Below are 21,439 nucleotides of genomic sequence, written 5' to 3' on the forward strand. Positions count from 1 at the left end.
AATGAGATGCAGAGCTTCTCTTTGCCCAAGCACTCATACTATGCTCCTCGCCAGAATCCAGCCCTTGCTAGCTGTGCCAATGCGCATCACACAGGCTCAACCCAGACTTTCACTGGGCTGAAAAAAAAGCGATTTTGGTAAGCCAGCCCTGTGCCCCACAGCTCAGAGGAGGAAGGCAGGAGAGGGACCGTATCCCGTGGAAACTGCAGGGGGCACAGTGTCATTACTAGAGGGCCAGGATAATTAGATGCTGTTGACTTCCCAACTGAAAAAAAACTAAGATGGGATGTTTAGTGGCAGAAAATCAAGCCCTGGCTTTAATGGCTTATCCGTGTAAAGGTGCTGTGGTATGATGCTGGGTTGGGGCTTTAGCTCATTGCCAAGCAAGAAGCGATACCTGCTGGCATCACTCTTTTGCTCTCTGTGGCAGTGAGGTGGTCAAGGAGCTTGGTGGCCCAGGCAATCCTTTGGCCTCACAGTGTGTAGCACAAGGTGCCGCAGCTGCAGGTGTGCTGGCAGCTCCAGTGCTGCAGCGGGCCTTGGAGCGTGGGCCAGCCGGAGCAGCCAGCCGGCAGGGCTAAGTCAGCACAGCGTCCTCCCTTCAGCTGCCGAAGCCAGTGATGAAGCGGGAGGCAGCTCCATGGGCACCGATGCAAAGTGACAGGGAGGCCTGTCAAGAAGCCCCATGTCACATCAGGAACACAGTCCCTGTCATCCTGTAACACAACATTTGCTCCCGTCCTCATCAAAAGGGACACACGGTGCAGGGGGATTTGCTAAACTCCCAGCACTGAGAGTTTAAGCGAGTAGGTTCACTTCACCTTTTCAAAACGTTAAAAAGCACTGAATATAAAAGAATATATTAACGTTAATGATAAGAATGTTAATAGAATACTTTCTGCTAATAAACAATACTTTGGAATATATTAGCTTGGAAGCTGAATATATTTGATGCTACTTTTGGAGTATGTTTCTTACATGCAGCTGTGAGGAGCAGATCCCTCTCACCTGTTCTGGGCCAGCAGGATGAGGCATTTGCTTTCAATGTGAGGACATAGATATGGCCATTCGAATGGTATCTGGTTTTTTTTTTTCTATGCAGAAATGCCTTGTACAGCTGACATCACCCGTTCAGCCATCTACAGTGCTGAATAATCGTAAACATGTTTGTCCTACTTATTCCCCTGGAGGATTTTTCCACTTAAAATATTTAAAGGAATATGTACTTGCTGTGACACAGGCCTGCTTTAGAAATACTGTCAGATTATACTAATGCTAAAGTTCATAGATTTAACAATAATTTTCCCACAATTAAAACCCAAAAGGTTTTGCATGTAGATGAACTCTTTACCAGTTTAAAATGTTATAATTGTCCAAGCAAAAATATTTGTTTTGTTTATGGAAATTCATGCTGTGATATTAAATATGTATATGTTAAGGTCTTAAACTGATAAATTAAATCTAAAAACATTTGTTTCTCAGGTGTGTCATCTCTGTGAAGTACAGCTAGGTAAAAAAGGAGCGTGATACTGCTCGAGGACTTGCTTTTTCTACACACTTGTTATATTGTTAGCTTTTGTAAACCTTTCACCTCTAACTAATATTTGTCTGGAGGGTTCAGAACAGAAAATACAGATTAAAAAAATTTTTTTTAATGAAAAGGAATGTTAACAAAAGCACATCACTAGCAATATTGAATAATAGTATAATATAAGAATTGCCTACCCTTGTGTAAGCTTAATGTTTATCCTTGGGAATAAAGAAGAAAAGAGAGCATGACTGGAGAAATGGTGTTTCCAGAGCTGTGGGGAAGCACTATTAATAGTTTAATAGAATTTATTGTAGCATTTGTTAGAGTTTCAACAAAAATAATAGGATGGTGTTAACGTCTTAGTTTTGTTTTTATTTGGTGCCAGTATTGTTTGCAGATTATCAGTCAAAGTGTCATGATTTATTCAGATACTTTACTACAAAGCTAGTTCACTAAGGAAATTTATTTTATATATATATATCTTTGAAAAATCCTGTTTGTAACAGTACAGTGATTTGGATCATATATCCTCCTATTAAAAAAAAAAAGGATTTTTTTTCCATGTATCTACACTTTGTATATATTTTACAACCGAAGGATACATTTCATTTGGTACAGATTTCACCTATATTTAGATAACTGCATTTTTTAGGTAGTAAATGAGTAAAATGGAGAAGAATCTGCTAAGTTCTTTCATAGACTTAGTTACTTATATTCTGTTTTTCAACTTGGCAGGTTCCTTTGATGATGGGGAGTTATCAGAGAAGACATGGGCTGGCGATTCCTGCAGGTGAAGTGTAGCTCAGCGTGTAGGGGAAGACGAACCCTCCCCAAGGCCTCTACCCTCTCACTTGCCAGCAACGCCTTGCCCCGACCTGGCCAGCCCTGCCCCTGCAAGCGCTGGAGCAGCCGTGCGGGCAGAGCCCTGAGGGGCGGCTTTCTCCCCCTCCCTTCTGTTCTGGTCTGTCAGCACCTTCCTGCAGCTGGGGCCAAGCTCTGCTATTTCTGAGGAAAACCAAAACAAATAATTCCGTTAATCTGCCTTCATCCTTTCCAGCACTTTCTACAGAACTGTGTTTTGTGATTGATTGTGAGCTCCGCGTGAAGCTTTGCTGTGAGTAGGATATTCATGTGGTATCTTGTGGAGTGCTTAGTATCTTGAGGGCTCCTGCTACCACTTTCCCTCGTGCAGGGTGCTTACGAAGTCCCCCTTTTCTACCCAACTCCTGTCCCTATGAAAATGCGTAGGAACTTTGTAGCTCAAAGCGCTCTGCCAAATTTGGATAAAACTGGCCAGAGGATTTGGATGATTACTGGGTCATACACATAGACACATGGTGCCTGTGTGTCTCCATTTCCTGAGGAAACGAAGTTAAAAATGACATCTGTATCTTTTCCTAAGATCAGAAGACAAATTATTACATCTGTGTGCATGGGGAAATCCTTCCTTTATGAGTCCTGTATTTTGTGGCAGAAATCTTAAATGCAAAACTTGAAAGAAATAATAGCTGTCTTCATGGGAAGCTACAAAACTTAGGGGCCTGGCCAGTGTCCATAAAGGAGCTGGGTTAAAAATGAGTTCCAAGGTCAGAAAGGACGAAGGTTATGCAGTTGTTAATTTGCTTACACTTTTATGACTCAGTTTCCAAATTTTTATTACTTTTATGCAACTGTCTGTAAGGAAGATGAGGGATTTAGAGAGGTGGGCATCAGGAGTGCACATAGTCGTGCTTTCAGGAGTGAATGGTACCGTAGCAAAATCAATTCCTTTCACTCAATATTTCCATTTGCACCTTATGCTACAAGCTCGTGTTCTGGTGCTTATTTGAATGGACTCTTCAGCTTCCCTCTGAGAAACTGATTTTCAAAATAGTCTTCTGTCCTTCGAGCATCACCTGCATTTCTGATTACCATTTGGCTGTTCTGAAATGTCCTGTAGGGCTGTGACCATTGAGCAGAGCTCATAGGAATAACATGTTCCCTTTGTGACTTTCTGCAGCCCTTGCTTTTAGCGTCACGCACAAGCTCTACTGATCAAGGTCTTACGGCATTGTGCAGCTCATTGATAAACAGATAAATTGATAGACTGAGAACTAGTCCCAGAAGGTTAACCCAGAAAAGAGTCCCCTTCCAATACTTGCTCATTAAACTACATCTTATATTTTGATATTCTTCAGTAAGGTGTTTTTTAATCTATGTATGCCTTATTATCTTCATGTAAAGCAAGTTGTGTGGTACTGAGTCAGATGCCCGGCAGAGATCCAACCATATTGTGCCAGTGTGGCTGTCTTCTGCTTTCTCCTTGGCTGTCTATTGATGTCAGGCCAAACAGCCCATACCTTTCGAGTAATGTTTCTGTGTTTTAAAATAAGGAGGCACAATTTGGCATTTTCTAGTATTGTCTGGGGAAGTGGGGCTGTCAAGGCAGAGTTTAGGGTAAGGTGCTTGAGGTGGGACCAAGGGATGTGGGTGGGTCTGAAACACATTGTGGAAGATGGGGCAGAAAGGAGGCAAGCTCGAGGAGAAAGACTGGAAGCCTGTGCTCATTAGATCACACTCGCTCAAAGCAGGGATGGGATCTAGGGTTCCTAAATCTCACCTTCCTTTTGCAATCACCAAATAGCTGAGAAGTTTTCTGGTGAGCTGTACCTTGTGTTCCATTGCAGTGCTGGTCCATGCAGGTGTAACAACCTGCTCCTGCTGCCAGTTGGTTTCTTACCTCAAGTGGCAGGTATGTCAGTGGTGGATCTAAGGATGTCAGCCCCAGCGGTGAGCCTTGTGGTTCAGCATCACTCCATGTGATAGAATATCTGGGGTTTTGGGGGTTTGTCTTCAGTAAAATTTCTTCATTTGTTGTAGAGGTGGTAGGTATAACCTCTGTTTAATGATTACGGCAGCTGAATGATGTTCTGGAGAACCAGAGCCTACCCTTGCCATTGCTACAGGGCTCTACATTTTACTAGTCAGATTATTTAAGCCAAATCTTCTACAGGCAATCACTGTTTCATGTTTGTGAAATAAGACCTGTGGAAATGCTAGACACTCAAAGGCGAAGTTGACATAACGAGAGCTGTGCTTTCAGTCTATGATGTCCAATGTAATGTCAAATACTTTGAAAAAGCAGGCTCCTGGCATCTCAAATTACTATTTATTTTTTCTCCTAATCTGTCTCCAGTTCATGGTCTGTAAAATGGGAGTAACAAAGGTGTCTACCATCTAACCTAGGAGCAAAATAATAAAAAATTAGTGAAGCATTCTCATACAGCAATGAACGTCCAAAAAGAAATGAGTGATTCATTTTGGATAGCAGAGTTTAAATAGCATGTAAAAACAAAGGATTATACCTTGAATAACATGAAGAAAATAAAATGCCTGGCTTCTGTTCACTAAATAAACTCTGTCTTCTTTGCACTGAATAACATAGAGTTCTTGTGGAAGAACAGTGTGTAATCATGTAATCAGAGATCATATATTAAAACCTGACAAACCGGCAGGCATCTGGAGGCAAAGCAAAGTCGCACAGATATTTAGTTTTATTATTTTCCCAAAGCCTGTGTCAGTAATCCACTAACGTGTTAAATATTTTATTTCAAGAAACAACAGGAAAGGTTATTGATCAGAAAAACAGTATAAAGAATATAATGAGCTGTTTCGTATGTCCATCTCCTCACACTCCCCTCCCTGCCTGTTGCCGTATACATGTCGTAAATCCTCTACATTGTTGCTCTCTAAGGAACTGTGCAACTGGTTCATTGTTCGTATGTCAGTTTGCATATGCAAATGGAATGACACCATACATTTCAGCAGCAGAAAAAGCTGTTTCTATAATCAGGAAAACTAGCAATTAATGAGGTGGGAGTAGGAGCAGATATTGCTATAGGCAGGAACAGCAGGCTTTTGTGCTGTTTGTCCATGACTTCTTGTGTCTCCACTTGGGTTTTAAAACCGTTACGTAGCTGAGATGGCCCGTGGTTGTTGCCTTTCTGGTTAATTCTGTCTTGCAAGGGCTCAGCACTATGTAAACATGCAATTGAAAATTCATTGACTCTGAAAATTAATTTAAAGGTGGGGAGACTTGATTTGCAAAAAACTATGTAACTGAATAGCAAGCTTTTAGAAATCTTGTTTCCCCAGCAGATGTGTCTTACAGCTGAAGGAGAGAAAATAGAAAACAGCAACAACAGAGGCAAACTTTCATCAGAGGTGAGCATGTGTGGGAGCTGGGAGGTGCTGCCTGGAGGGACCATGAACAGGAGATGCTGCCTTCAGGACGTTTCCTGTGCCATGCTTTCTGTATATACTTTCACATAATCCCTGTATTCTACCACTTTTATCTAATAGCACTCTACCCTGGCATAAACAAACATATTTTACAAATGCTTTTGGATTGTAGCATGGTATTTAAAAGGAAACACAGATGTTAGAGAGCAATTCAGAGAGGAAATGAAAAGAGGAAGAGCATCTGGAGACTTGAGTCTAGGCTGGAGCTCTGGTTGTTGGTTGATTTAGTACTTCTGGGTCTTTGCAATCAGATCTGGCCTTTCTGCTTTTGAGTAGGTGCCCCAAGGTATTCCCCAGCATACCTGACTGTTCTGGGCATGGGGCTATGCTCCGTGTGAATTTGAAGCTTTGGAGGAAGGACAGACAGCTGAATTGCTTTGATGCCAACTCCAATTGCAACATTCGCAGCAACAGGTTTTAGATCCCTTTCAGTTTTTATTAACCTTCTGGTAATGTTGGTGTCCAGAAACAGTTGTCTGTGTTTTGAAAAGTTTGGCAAAGGACCATCACCCAAAGAAAAGGGAGTCTGGGGACTCTTCTCTACCTAAGGGTGCTGTGTTTCAGCTCCGAGTTCAGGTAAAGCTGGCAAACCTGCTCCTTTTATAGATTAGACAGACAGGCTTGTAAGCATCTGCACAACAAACTGTTTCACCACCTGTGGCAATGATAACATTTTATACTCTGCAGAATTTGTGTCTTAAGAAAACTCCCGGTTACAGTTACCTGCATGTTTCTGTTGTGCTTCTATCCGTTTGCTGAGTTGGTGCAGATTGTTACCTGCGGGGCTGAACAGGCCTGACAGAAAATTCTTGCGATATCCAGCTTTTCTCAGGCCGAGAAATACAGAATTTGGGAGCAGTTTTATGTTAGAAATAAGTAAATGCAATGGTATTGTGATTGCCTGATATTTGTTGTGGGTGTTATTTCCTTAACATCCCCACAGCCCTGTACTTGCTCTCCCTCAGTGTCTCTTTGTCCTCAGTGAAATGGAAGGTTTAATGAACTCTAAGGCTTACATACATAGTCAGTCTCCCTCCTGAGCTACATTTTATTATTTAAATAAACATTTTTATATTTTGCACCCTTCCGTTGACTTTGTCAATGCATGATCCTGGAAATACTGAGTGACTTATCTTTTACTAGCAGGAATATAGTTTATGTCTCCTAATAAGTAATATAGGCATTATCTGCATTTAATGCAGACATTTCTTCCTTTCCTTGAGCTTCGGTGCTGTATATTTTATGCTGTCGAGATTTAGTCAATCTTAAAAGCAACATAGAAGACATCTGATGGAAATCAGCCTTAAGGTCAGTTCTTTGTTGTCTTTGGAGTTTGCCACAGACAGTTTGAAGGAAAGGGTAGAATCAGTGAGATGAGAAGGCACAGAGATTTTTTTTGCCAATTTATATTTAAAGCGATCAAAGCCTTATTAACGTAAACGGTAAAGACAGAAATCCCACACACACCCCCCCCCCCCCCCTTTTTTTTGGGGGGGGGGGTAGTGCTTTCTTTCTTTTTTTTTTTCTGTGAGAGGGACATTTTATTCTGCTCTGGGGTATTGACTGTTTCAATCCTCCAAACACACTATTCAACCTCCTGGAGGTTTCTGCCAATACAGCTAATTCAGGCTCCTAGGACTGCAGTGAGAGAAAAGTATGTGAATACATGCAACACTTGTGGAGGCCAAAGGTATTAAAGGGTTCAGGGAGGGGTAGGTCCACTGAGGGCTATTAAACATAATGGTCCAGATGCAACTGTGGTGTTAGTGGAGATGTGGACTCTAAATGCAAACTGTTTGGTTAGATCAAGAGAATTTGAAGTACTATATATATGGGCTTGGGGATGTTTTTAGTTAGTATGTGGCTGTTTTCTAGATAACAAAATCATATATGAATGTTGCAAATGTACAGGCTTTTTTCTCTCTTAGAGAGAAAAGAAAATGTACCCAGCTGTTTATGTCCTTTATGAAGCTTCCTTTAAGTGATACAGCATATAGGAGAGTAGAACAGCTGGAGGTTGAGGCAAGCTAGACAATGCTCTTTTTTTAGTGACTTGTTCTGCTCTTTCTGGAAATCCAGTAGAGTTTTACCTTCATGAATAGGATTGAGCCTTAAATGCTGAAAAATTTGCAATGCTAAATACATGCAATTTAGATAGCCACAAATCACATATAGTAACAAAAGTGAACTGAGCACCACCAGCGGCCCACGTGAAAAAAAAAGTACATATGGGTTATGGTGAGCTGTAGCATTTACAGGAAAAATGATGAAAAGAAAGAAGAAAAGCAAGCTGCTTATGGAAATAATTTTCCAGCTATCCTGGGTCATGAATAATTTGTGCCAAGACATGAAACACTAAAAATATTTCTTCAATGCAAGTTTGACTGTTCTAGTATTGGCCCAAACAGCTAAGTTTGAACAACTGCTGTGTGCATAGATTGCAAAATTTTTAAAAATTGTTATTCCTTTAGGTATATGGAATATCTATCAGCTAGGGCACAGAGACGAGCTTGCAGTCCTTAACATTTTACAGAAGATAAAAGAAACTGCCCGCACGCAGAAAAAATATTACCTTAATTTCTTTATAAAACCAAACGACACTGTCGTTGACTCCATGTGAATGAGAATGTGTGGGGTTTCTTTACCCCACATTCATTGTCTTTTAAAGATAATGCAAGTTTTGACGGTGCCTTTATGTGCCATCGTTCTCTTCATAATGTGAAAAATGCTTTCATGTTTCTGATAGGGAAATGATAATTGGCAATCTTGAAGAGATTGTCACATAAAGGAGATTGCATGTACTGAACTGCATATGCTGCACAGATGAGGTAATGTCTGTGGTGCACACTTGAGATTAACCTGGTTGAAGCACAGAATACCATTTTAATGATGAATTAAAAAACAAAGGGTGTGTGTGTGAACATATTACTTTGGGAAAAAAGGTGAAAACCTTCTTTAAGAAGGTTAAACGTGAGAGAAAAGCGCTATGCTGCAGAATTAATGCATTGTCAGAGGGAGTTAGGAGAAAAAGAATATCTTCCCAAGTTGACATATGACTTAATGAGGAGCTGAAGAAATGTAGTGGAGGTGTAGAGGGGAAATAGATAAAAATAATTCCAGTTTCCTCTTACCATCAGACTTCCAGGTGTTACGTGTTTTCTTTGCCTCTCGAGTCTAATAAAAGACTTGTGGGAGTCAATGAAAATATTTTTGTCTCTGTGTTCTTTTTTTCCCCAATAATAGAAATTTTGAGAAAAAATGAAACACCACGGTAGTCCAAAAGGCATTTCTTTAGATAATGTAGATTGCAAATTATTTCCTTACAGGACAAGCAGTATAATACTAGATCATAGACCAGCTTTTAAACCAGTTTTGCTCTATTTTCACAAAACTAAGGCTTTAAGAAATTTTATTGACAGACCGTTTCAAAACATACCTACTATTGCACATGATAAGCTATGTTGAAACATACCCTTTTGAAAATAATTTAGATATGATCCGTGCATATGCTACCTGAAATAAATTGCTTTATGTATAGAGTGGGGAAAAGCATGTTTCATAGATTACTGCACTGAAGCTTTAGAAATGTGCCACAGTATTGAACATCTATATAATTTTTAGCAATTGCTGAGACTTTGTACCCTAATGATTGAGAGTTTTTACATTTTCCAAATGTTAGGAATTTCAGTCTCCATTGTGCAAATAAACTTTTTGCTTTAATTATATACATTTATTTTAAACTGAATTCACAAGCTACTTCACTAACATGCTCTACTTATCACAACAGTCTTAAGAGTGCACCTTCAAAAATAGAGTTTGTGTAACTGCCGAAGTGGAAAGGAAAGCTGAGAGGTAGTTTTATTAGTTGAAGAAGGTTAATCTTGTGTAGTGAACTTCTTGTGTAGATAATCACAAATATGAGCAAAACCTCAGTTGTTGGCTGATGTACCATTGCCATTAGTTACAATGAAATACATTATATTAACAGGATGAAGGATTATATTAATGTAAGTCCTTAGATAAATATTTACAATGATGAAATATAATTATTTATATGCAAGTGGAAGAAACAGCTATAATTAAACAACTATATGATGTCAATAATTTTATGCCAGTGAGAATCCTTTCCCCTAGGAAGGCAACTAGGAATATTGACAGAAGCATGATTCAGGTCAGTGGCCTCCAACTCAAGGATTTCTGCTTGAAGTCAAGCTGCAACTGCCAGTGAAAAGTGATTTCAGTTAATGCACCTTCCTGCACAGCATTTAGAGAAGTGGAGGAAAGTATTCCTGGTTCTGCTTCATATTACATTTCAGAATACAGGTTAGTCTCCTGTGTCTCCCAGGCCCAACACCATCAGCAGCGCAGCTGCCATGACATGTTTCATTTTACCCACTGAGTGAAGGCTACCACACCATTTGTTGTGTGCAGGGGATTTCCCAGACAGAAATTGCTATGCCTTTACTGGTCATAGCATGTGCAATGAGCCTGAAGCTTCTGGGAAGTGTTGGATTTACAGTAAATGTACAAGAAATTTGACACTCGGGGGGTGTTTTGGGCTTACTGTGAATGTGTGAATCAGCCATATTAATGGTGACCCTGAAGCTTCCAGGCAGTGTCTGACTTATAGTGTGTGAATGTACAGTTAGAATCACAGGTTCGTTAGGGTTGGAAGGGACCTTTGAAGATCATCTAGTCCAACCTCTCCCTGCCATGGGCAGGGACATCTTTCACTAGATCAGGTTGCCCAAAGTCCCATCCAACCTGACCTTGAAGGCTCCCAGTGATGGGGCAGCCACACATTCTCTGGGCAACCTGTTCCAGTGTGTCGCCACCCTCACTGTAGAAAACGTCTTCCTTATATCTAATCCAAATGTACCTTCTTTCAGTTTAACACCATTGCCCCTTGTCCTGTCACAGTTGATCTGGACAAGAACTTCAGAAACACATTGCATTTCCAAATGACAAGTAGCTGGAAAAGGGGACATGTCTGGGGAGACCTGGACTAGGGCAGCACAGTGCAGATCATTGCAGAGCAGGTCAGTGCAATCGGGGAGACTTCAGGCTTTGTCTTAGGTCGGTCGTTCCTTAAAGTGAAAATTGTGGGGTACTAAACTCCTGTAGAGAGATTAGAGGGCTCTATAAGGTCAGAAAAAAATAGGTGTTTTGGTTTTTTTTTTCAGCATGGCTTTGCATTATCTTCCCATAAGCTGGGCGTGAGACAGTGATGGTGTGGAGAATGTGGAGCTCCCAGAGACGCAGCGTTTTTGGGAAGCAGCTACAGGCATGAGTCCAGACTGGTTTTCCTCATGAAAGCAAAATGTGCTGCCATCTCACTGTACATGTGCTTTGCCTGGAGAATGGAATTTGGTTTTTTTATTTCTTTGGGAATCATTTTGCTGCCTAGTCTGGAACCTGAAGGCTATTTTTATTTTTAAGAGGATTTCTCTCTTGATGAGGTGATAACCTAAAATGGCACAGGAGGATCTGATGCCATGTGTTTTCATTCAGGGCCTATGTTTTACAGCCAAGGCTAGTGATAGTAAAAGGAAGCATGACAAGAAATTGTTAACTTTATAGATCTAAAGATGTCCACTTTTCTGCATGTATGTATTTATGGTTTTGAACTACAACTTCTATGCCAAAGAAATGCTTGGATCCCATGCAGGCCTCCAATGGGTTATACATTTCCAGAATCTTCTTCTATATGTAGAAGTACATATATTGCATAAAGAGCATCTCAGAGAAGAAGCTAGGGAAGACTGCCCGGCAGAGGACAGGAGAGGATATGAGGCTGGACTCCTAACACAACACTGAAGAAGATTGGCACTACTTACAAGGTTAAAGCCCAAACAAAAGTAAGAAGGCAGAAGGAATGTCACCACCTTAGGAAATATGCACTGACAGCTAATACTCTTGCTGCAGATGGATGTTTTGGGCGCAATAGTTGGTAGCTGTCCCAGGACCAGCACAATTGGTGCTTCTGCCCTACAAAAAGCTGGTTGTGGTGGTGAAATTGCTGCCTTAAAATCAAGTCAGGCCACTACCATCCTTTTACTTTTTCCTTATTGTTTCTCTCTAGAATGACTGTGACTTCCAGGGCATCTTTAATAATGGTTCCTTGGCACGTGCACCAAAGGTGTCTCCAATTTTTCATTTTGTTCCCAGAAAAGCTGCCTATTTCTTTCTGTTTGCAGCCCCCACCCTTGCCATGAGGACATGATAGCTTCTGAAGTCAAGAATCAGTCCCTTAACTGCCATAAAAAGTAAAAAAGCCCGATCTCAGTGAACTTTGGCATATTTTTCTAATTGATGTGAATGAGATGAAAGGGATAGCTGACTTCTGTGACCTCTGCAGGATAATTGTGTATCATGTGTTGCGTGAATAAAGGGGTGTGCCGTAGCTGCAAAATGGGAATTGACACTATTCCGCTCTTTAACAACCATTGGTGTGTGTCATCCAAGTACGTTAACAGCTGTCACCCTTAATTTCTCTTCTGCTCGCCTCCCACATACTTCATTCATTTGCACAATGCAACTTGGTGAGTTAAAAAGTTTGATGCTTAGAATTGTTGAGACTCTTGTTCTAGCTTATTTTCATAAATATAAGTGTAATTATTAGTCTGCTGACACTCGTTCCATCTTTACCAGAGCAAGACAGCAGAACTCAGTCAGCAGAACACCTGGGCAGGCTCTTCCATGTGTGGCTGTATTGGAACCTATAGGAGGAATGCATTGGCATAGGTCTACATTACAGATAAGATACTTAGCAAAGTTCTTCAGCTTATCAAAGTTCTTCAGCTTATCAAAGTTCTTCAGTGATGCAAACTACCACGTACATTGTCGGGACTGAGGTCTTCTCTCCAATGTTTTTTTTCCAATCAAATTGTTTTGTGGTATTTCTTTCTCAATCATAAATGAGTAGTATTGAAAAGGCTTTGAGCAAAACTGATTTTATACATTTGTGAAAGAAGTGTTTTTCCCATGTTTTCATTTCATTAAAGCTTTTGTGTCTGGCTGTAAACTAAGCTTCTGCGCTGTCTTACTCCTCATGGAAGGTATTAGAGCAATCCAAGAAAACTGCATCATCTTACTATATCACATCAGTCAATTCAAAGTTGAAATGTTCATGCTCTGTTTTAAATTATGTATTTAAGCTTCTTTCTTCTGGAGTTGAGAAGAAGGTCTAGTACAGACAGTATGAGCTTGCTTTCCCTTCCCTTGGTTAGGACAGAGAGTTATCCTGTCGCACAGAGAAGCTGTATGGTACTAATTACACTGTAAGAAAGCGCGCACATACTCTGTGTGTGTGCTGGAGCTTGGTTTGTTCTGCTCTCATCTGGTCTGTGAAAATTTATTTGACAGTTGAAAGGATGTTTGAGCTGGCTGTTAAGTACTATGGGAGCATTAGACAAATGGGGCTGAACTTACTGTTCAAGAGAAGGTCTCTCCAAACATCTGTCTTGCTAACTAATTACAGTTAATATAGTTATACTTAGTAAACCTTTTGGTGAGAAGTTTGACTCTCCTTTTACAGCGCAGTTATTCTGGAAAGCTTTTAGTACAGGTACAGTCATGCTTCGTATGCTGGTACAAAGAAGAATGTACTTCAATAAGCATCCTAAATAAATATTGGAATATAGGCTAACAACATAAGTACTTTTACCATGATATATCCAGATCCAAAGTAAGAAAGACAGGAAATACAAGTTTATGCTGGCATTGTTAAAATAGCAACACCTTTTAGTTTCACAGGGACTAATTTGTGTGAGTCACTGATGATGAAAAGGTTATGCTTGAAGAACCTGGTTCAATAACTATTGTATTTAGATGGAGCCTTTCCTGGGCTTTGAGTCAAATTTTAATTTCTAACTTACGGTATTTGTAAGTTAGAATATATTTCAAATGCCTCTGGGTTTCTTTTGATGTGTTGAATGTGTTCCAAAGTGAATGATGGGTCAAAGGAATGGCTTGTGCTTGACAGGGTGGACTGTAGAAACAGTACCACTTACTTTTTACCACTGTAAATCTTTGCTATGGGAAAGGCACAGTTAAAGCCAAACCTGATTGTGACTGTAGGGAGCGCAATGCAAGGGAAGTGGGTGAGACCGTTTTCTACTACAGTGATTAAGAAACAGAGCAGTGCACCCTGGGCTGTGAATTAGTTTGGAAAGGTAACGTTTCAAGTTGTGGAATAAGCAAGAAGGGGCTAAAGCACTTATGGTGAGCAGCTTGCTTAAACGCAACATTAAGCTATATGGGAGGTCTGTTTAAAATCACTTTGTTTAGCAAAAAAAGCAATAATTAGGATTAGAAACAGTTTGCTGTTAACTTCTAAAACTAATTTCCTGGCTGTGACTTCATGGCAGTACTCATCATATGAAAGACCTAAAACCGAACAGTGGTCAAAAAAATCCAGAAAATATCCAGAAGTATGTTTGTATGTGATCCCTGGCTGGTTTCTTTCAACTATCTGAACTTTTTCACCTTTCATTTTCAGGATAAGCTGTGAAATGTAGCCCTCTGGTTATGCCTGGCTGTGAAATTATGCTTTCTAGGAGCTGGCAAGTCCTGTAACTGTGCAGACTTGCTTCTTTAGTTGCCCTATGTAATGAGAGAACATGTTTGGAAACATCACAACAGGTTAAGTACATTTATATTGGCTTTCCTTCCAACCACTCCTTCCTCCCAGATGTCTCAGATGCTGCTTGTAGGGTTTTGCTCTAGAGCACAGCCCGTCTTTATGTGGGCTGTGGCTGCCTTGCAAGAGCTACGCCTGCCTTGGTACTCATGAGGTTCAGCGAGTGCAATTCTTTGTGAGCAGCTTTCAGAGGGGTTTCTGTTTGCCCACAGCTTGTGCAGAGTGCAGCAACATATTTACTCGCTGACTTGAGTTACCATGATCTATTATGTCCCAGCTGCATTCTTTACATTGGCTGCCTATAAAGGTTAATTTGAACTGGTAGTTTTGATTTTTAAAGCACTTAATAGCATAAAGCTTGGCTATGTTCGAAGATCATCTTTAGTCTTCACGTTCTGGGCATCTGTGGTTGGCCATGGTTCACTGCATAATGTTTCCCACACTCTTGCTCTAAATTGGGATGTATACTCATATTTACTAAGGTGCAACCTGCTTTGTTTCTCACCTTTTTGAAAAAGCTCCTTTTTATTTTTAGTGTGTAATGGAATTTGGTTACTAACAACAGCTCTGTACCGGCTTTCAATCCTTTGAAGCCACATTTGACAGGAATCCAACAAATGCTGTCTTAGTAATCTTGTTAATAAATATACAGTTGCTCAGTGGTAATGCAGGGCACTGTGCCTTTGGAGAAGGGCTGGAGAATGAGCTCTGCCCACCAGCACAGGAATGTATGTGACAGTGCTCTTCTCTGGAGGTTCCGAAGTAGAGAAACCCATTTTGGGAGAACATTTTGTGTTTAAAACATTTGTATCCTAACCTTCCAGAATAGCCATGTTGAGAGCATGTCTGCAACTGCAATTCATGTGTCAGACTGGGTGACTCTAGGACATCAGCTGTGATCTGCTCTTCTACTGCAGCAGTGGTTGCATCTAAAGGACAGGTGAGACAGCTGATGCACCTTCCCCAGGAAGGCCAGCTATAGCTCTGGAAAGGCTGGACTGAGGGTCCTAACCTAACCCCCAATGACTGAGAAGGAAGATGCTGCTTCACTGTGGACCTTAAGAGAATGACAGTCTTTTCACAGCCATCTTCTCATCTGAAAAGCTTGATTCTCTATGGATTAGCCCTCCCTCCCCCTTGCCCAAATGCACCTGTGAAGACAATTATCTATTTTAGGCCAAACAACTTAGTACGCTGAACGAAGCCAAAAGGTGTGTTTGTGGGAAGTGTGTCTGATGAAGAGACTGGGTTAAGAAGGTGGGAGATCAGGAGGCTACATGATGCATGAGGAAACGTTTCTGGGTCTGTCAGAAGAAAACCGCATCCAAATAAAGTGTGTTTCCACAGACTGGTTTGGGTCACAGAAAGAGGTTATTTTGATGATGAAAATGTTCCACATGGCCAACCTCCTACTCAGAGTCTTTTCTCTATTAACATACTACCATATGATGAGAGCCCAGCAGTTTAATTGTTTTGTATGGGTATCTCCTTGAAGTGTTTATTGCGTTGCTTTTAAAGATATTGGTGTTTTTTAATGGGGTGCTATCATTCTGCTCTCCAGGCTGATCTTACATCATGGCACCTTCCGCATTATCTCAGGTGAGAAGGGGACTACTATAAAATGCTTTTATGGTGTTGTCAACATATTATTTTATGCCTTTTCTTCTGCATCATAATCTTTATGGTCTGAGATTTTTCTTTGCTCCTTAAGAGAAATCCATATGGGACTGTCCTTCCTGACCCTACAGCAGCTGCAGTTAATGCCAAACCCAGGAACGTGCAGCAGACACCCCTTGCTCAGGGATCTTGTAGAGTATGTTCTCAGTAGTTTCTCTATATTTTCTCTTTCTCAGCTTTATTCCTCTACAGGCCTCAGTACTGTCTCTTCCTTGCTGCTTCAGAAAAGGTTTTTTGGTTTATGACCTCCATTTACCCTAAACCATTGCTACTGTAATCTGTGGTGTTTCTTTTTCACCCTAGAAGTAAACAAATAACTTCTCTTATCAGATTAGTCTTGCTTGATTAGGCCCTCTACCAAGGAAGCTAGGTGCTCAGCATTGGTCCTCCTTGGAAGGTGAGAACTTGGAGCACAGTGGTGGGACACTGCTCAGTGGCTTATTACGAGTCTGTCAGATGCCATCGTTTGTGGAGGGCTTGTGCAGGCAGGCAAGCATGTAACAGTGTTGTGCAGCAGTCTTCTGCCTGCCCCGCATTCATCCCTAGCTGCCAAGTTTTGGGTGGAGTACGCAGTGTCTGCGTGTCCGTCCTCACTCAATCTCCCCTTGTCTTTTTTTTCCCCTCTCCCAACTTGAGTCACTGGAGGACTACACTGGGTGGCTTTATCCACTTTGTCCTGCAATTTGGTGGCAAACAAGACAGTTAAAAGTACCTGTCAGTGATGGGGCAGGAACAGAGGGATACAAACACAGACAATAAGCCACACGCGCATCTTCCTGAAGTGTGGTTGTGGGGAATGTGTCTGATGAAGAGACTGGTGTGGGACACCAGCAGGCTACGAAATGCATGAGAAAATGTTTAGAAAACATTTAAATAGCAGGGGGAGACAACCTATTTTCTTCCACTTGCCAACACTCTGGGAGCTGCACTTGCCACCAGCCCCAAGAGCCTTCTCAGCCCCGTAACAGTCTTTGGTGGCCTCAGAGCAGAACAGTAGGAGGGTAAGCAGGGCAGCTGCGTTTCAGTTTTGTCAGGCTAGTGGCTGACAGGGGAAGTGCCACAAGGAGTGATACCGGATGTTTTAAGGACATTACTTAAATCCAGGATGCAACGTCAAATACTACGATTCCTCAAGTAACACTAGGTTGTACAGAAAGCACATTTTCCTCCCTCCAAGACTGGGGCCTCCAAAAGCACCATTGTACAGCTGGGTCCAGTTTCAAGGGTACAAATGTATACTCAGTTTTTCCCCTTCCAACAGACCCAGTGCCATCCCAGTCTCCTGCACCCTGGGGTGAAAGAGCAGCCCAGTGCAGAGATGCTGCAGTTTGCAGCATATCAATGAAACACAACTCGGAAACTGCTGCTCTAGAGCACTTTATGATGTAATCAGATCAAACGCTATCATTTTTCCTTCCATATAGAGCTTTGCTACAACTGAAGCAGGGGAACAGTATTAACTGCTAGCATGCTCATCATCATGCTTAACTACAAGCAGATTCTTTCTATTGTACCCTACAAAGTGATGACTATAATTGCATGGTACAATTTGATATTTTAACAGCCTCCCACCCCAAACACAGAGTCTTTGGTGCAGCCAATGTACAAATAAACTGTCTAAGACTGACTACTGAGCTAAGTGGAAATACTGAAGAGTAAAGCCCTTCAGGGCAGAAATATTTTGGTTTTGTTATGCAATTACACAGTGCGAAGGAAGATAGGGCCCTGACCCAGGGTGTAAAGTTCAATTTAGCATTATACATCCAGTTCAGGTAGGCACTAATTAATCAGACCTACTTGGGTGGAAAGGATTCTTACGCATCACTCTGGGATGAGCTGCTGGGATAAGCAGGCACATCTCAGGAACACGTGACTTAACCAGAATCAAACATGACCCTGTTACCCTCAGGTGGTGGACGGCAAACTAGAACTGTTGTCAGCCCAGTAACTGCAGCTAGCCCTCGTACCTGCCTTGGTATGCCAAATACACTGTAGACATTAGAGTGACTGAGAGATTCTTGTAACAAAGTATTTTTATGCATCCACTTAAATATACATAAAATGGAAAAGAAAGTAGAGTGCTCTGGCCTCAGGCTTCCTTTGCAGAGGCAAAGTGAAGCAGCGACTTAAATCACCTTCCAGGCTTGTACGCAAGTGCCAAACCTCTTCAAAACACACGGTACTCACAAATGCCATTTATTCCAATAGGACACACATCGTTAAATAAAGTGAGTTACTATGAATGAATGAGATTGAGTGGGAACAAAGTAGGAGCTCTTTATAAACTCAAAAGCATATTGGGCAATAACTAAACTGCCTGCAAAGATGCAGAGCACCAGGTAAGAATGAATTTACGCCAGCTTGCAAAGAAGTATTTTTTGTATCTTAATACTTATGACCAAATAATTATTCTGTCATACACTGATGGAGACACGACGAAGCTGTGAAAAGGGAGTATCATTAGGAAAGCTAAGATCATGACATTGTTTAGTTTGGGAAAAGAGAAAAGCAGTATTTTATTGCAGTTATAGCAACAACCACAGCTAAGCAGTAGCTGCTGCTCATTTTGAAACTGCATTCTGTTCAAACAGCAATTATAATTTTTTTTATTAGACGATATATGGATGGCTAGAAAATTCTCAAAATAGAGATCTGTAAATACATTTATAAAATGTGACTGACAATTAAGAAGCACCATTTTAAAAGATTTTTTTTTTATATTGGGCATTACAAAAAGTGGAATAGGTCATTCTGGCTTAAACCATTTGATTATTTTGCTAAATAAGGAAAGGGAACATTCAATTTAATATGTGCAGAAGCTAATATTTACATTGTTCAGTACATAGAGGCAGGATCACAATAAAATAAACTGAAAGAGGAAGAGAATAAACTGTTCACAGGGTCCACTGTAGACTGCATGAATTATAGTAATGCAGAGTCAGGTAAGGTATTAGAAAAAAAGTCTTTCTAATGATACAGCGAGCGAGGCATGGGAAGGGATAGAACAGGGAAGTCATGTAACTACCCTCCTTGGAAAAGATTAACCCAATTTTTGCCAATGTTTATCTACAGTTGAACTGCTCTGGGACAGCCTGTAACTATTTCTTCAAGTCCTTTCCAGCCCTGTCTTCTAACAGTTTTAATAAGGCTATTGTTAGTGATTTTAATATCAAACAAACCTCCTTTGCCACTTGAAAGATGCTGCTCTCAAGGTCTTCCTCAATCATTTGTTCGTGCACATTCCCTTGTTGTAGCATGAAAGTAGATCTCTGGTCAGTCTCACGTGGCAGTAAACCAGCATCATTGTTCAGATTACATTAAAGACAGCACACTGCTCTGTCTACACAGCCTCTGCTCTTTCCTACCGCATTACATTGCAAAGGGTATGCTCATTTCCAGAAACAATACCTGCCATAGAGAAATCAGGACAGAAAGGAAGAGATGAAACAGATTTCTCTGTTAAGTTAACCGCTCTCTTTTTTCAATTTTTTTTTCCCATTTAATATATAAGAGTTTGAAAGAAACCAAGTGGACAGCACATGTAGAGCAGGCACTGGATAAAGGTGGGGTACGAGACAATCAGAATGCAATGATCCCACTCGATCAGGGACTTGCTAACTAGCATGGCACTGGAAAAGAAGAGGTAAGCACAGGAGAGGGAGCTGGAAATTCAGATTATACATTTAGGTTTTGTAGTTGACATAGAAAAACATTGTTTCCAAGAACTTTTAATTTAAATATTTCTTTTGCCACAGTCCTTGCATTAACAAGCCAGTTGGATCTCCTACCTTGAATATCATCCCTGCCTTCCAGTTTTCTTCAGGTGAGAGAGAGAGAAAACATTTTATCAGAAAAGACATTCTTTTCCTATGCATTGTCTTATATATAATTCTACTAAAGGCAAGGTCCCGCACCTGCTTGCTGAAGTCAGCAGTGCCTGTCAAACAGAGCATGCCCTGTAGAAAACTCCACAAAGAGAAATGGCAATCACCCGTATCGATGCAGGAGAGGCAGGAGGGAGATGGCTTGGGGATGCCCCCGCGTCGAGAGGCTGGGATGAGCGGGATGCCCACAGGTCGCAGCACGGCCTTGTAAATCTTGGCTACGTAGCTGTATGTAGGTGACGCAAGAGTGTTGGCTAGAGTAGCGCTGTAGGGGACTGCAGGAGTAATTCCACTAAACCACCACTTCAGAAGACAGGGCTGGCTTAAAACTTAAATGTTGTATACTTACTGGAAAGTTGAATCCGAACATGTCCAGAAATCTTAGGAGAAAAGAGAGGAAAGCCTAAGTAACACTTCAGCTGTTGAACTGTTTGCTGGAGCAGAAGATCTGGAGCAGGTTTTAGATCTGGCACATTGTGTGGGTTTTGTATATTAGAAGCTTTCATTTCATGTTGTGAATGAGCTGGCACTGAGAAATTACCTACGAACAACCCATGCACATCTGTATTATAGAAGCAGCACAAGAGCTTGGCAGCCCGTTCAGAGGGCATGGTAGATGGTTTGAGTGGCATACACAGGATGGTTCTCATCCTGGGAGCTCGCCGTCCACCGTGGCTAATGTTTCCACTCAACCTGAGCAGCATTCCTTGAGCACCATGTTCATACTAAACCCTACGCAGCTGGAGCAGCTGTGTGAAGTGCAGGTTTAGATTAATACTAGAGACATCATTAAGTAATTAAGAAGCTGAATCTCTCCCCTCCCTATCACTTCATCTACTTTTAACAGAATAGCTCCTCCGCCACCTTCCCTGTGGGGAATGTCTACTGCATCACTAATTCTGGCATGTGTATTTTAGAGGTAAAAATATTGCTGAAAATATTGTCTTGCTACATCTGTACAATAAACTGAAAGGAACTGATAAGTGACAAATATATTAAGAGAATTAGAAGTTAGTCAGAATAAATACAAAAAGATGCTTTTCTGCCATTTGCCGACGATGTGCGGCACAGGCTGTATCGTGCACTGAAAGCCCTGACAATCAAAGCCTTGAAATTCTATAACAGAAAGCCCTCCCTCCTCCCCATGAACTGTTTGGGCTTACTCCCAAGTACTTTTTAAATACTGGTTTAGTGTAAGAGTTTACACACGTTAGCAAAGTTCTGCCAATCCTTCTATCAATTAACTCTTGTGGATGATCTTCCTGTTTTTGTAGTAATATTAGGATTTATGCCATAGAATTGCCAATTACAAACCTCAGTATTTGCTCTCAGAGCACAGCCTAAGCCCAAGACCCCAATGGCTAAATGTTTTAAGCCACTTAAAGTAAGCATGGAAGAAGCAGTGTAAAATCTAGTGAAAAAGTT

The 21,439-nt window shown here is 41.1% G+C and overlaps 1 long non-coding RNA gene across 2 annotated transcripts in view; it reads left to right on the top strand.

Annotated features, from left to right (window-relative positions):
• The window catches only part of LOC135312108 (uncharacterized), a 40,575-nt gene extending 27,968 nt beyond the window's left edge, over positions 1 to 12,607 (top strand). The window contains exons 2-4 of one of the 2 annotated variants that reach the window (XR_010371764.1): positions 2,267 to 2,321; positions 5,669 to 5,734; positions 12,464 to 12,607. This is a non-coding gene — a long non-coding RNA (uncharacterized LOC135312108). The remainder of the gene's footprint in view (positions 1 to 2,266; positions 2,322 to 5,668; positions 5,735 to 12,463) is intronic. The other variant, XR_010371765.1, reaches the window with a different exon arrangement.
• The last annotated feature ends 8,832 nt before the right edge of the window (positions 12,608 to 21,439 follow it).

This window comes from Phalacrocorax carbo, chromosome 2 (assembly GCF_963921805.1).
Source record: "Phalacrocorax carbo chromosome 2, bPhaCar2.1, whole genome shotgun sequence".
In the NCBI taxonomy this organism is placed as follows: domain Eukaryota; kingdom Metazoa; phylum Chordata; class Aves; order Suliformes; family Phalacrocoracidae; genus Phalacrocorax; species Phalacrocorax carbo.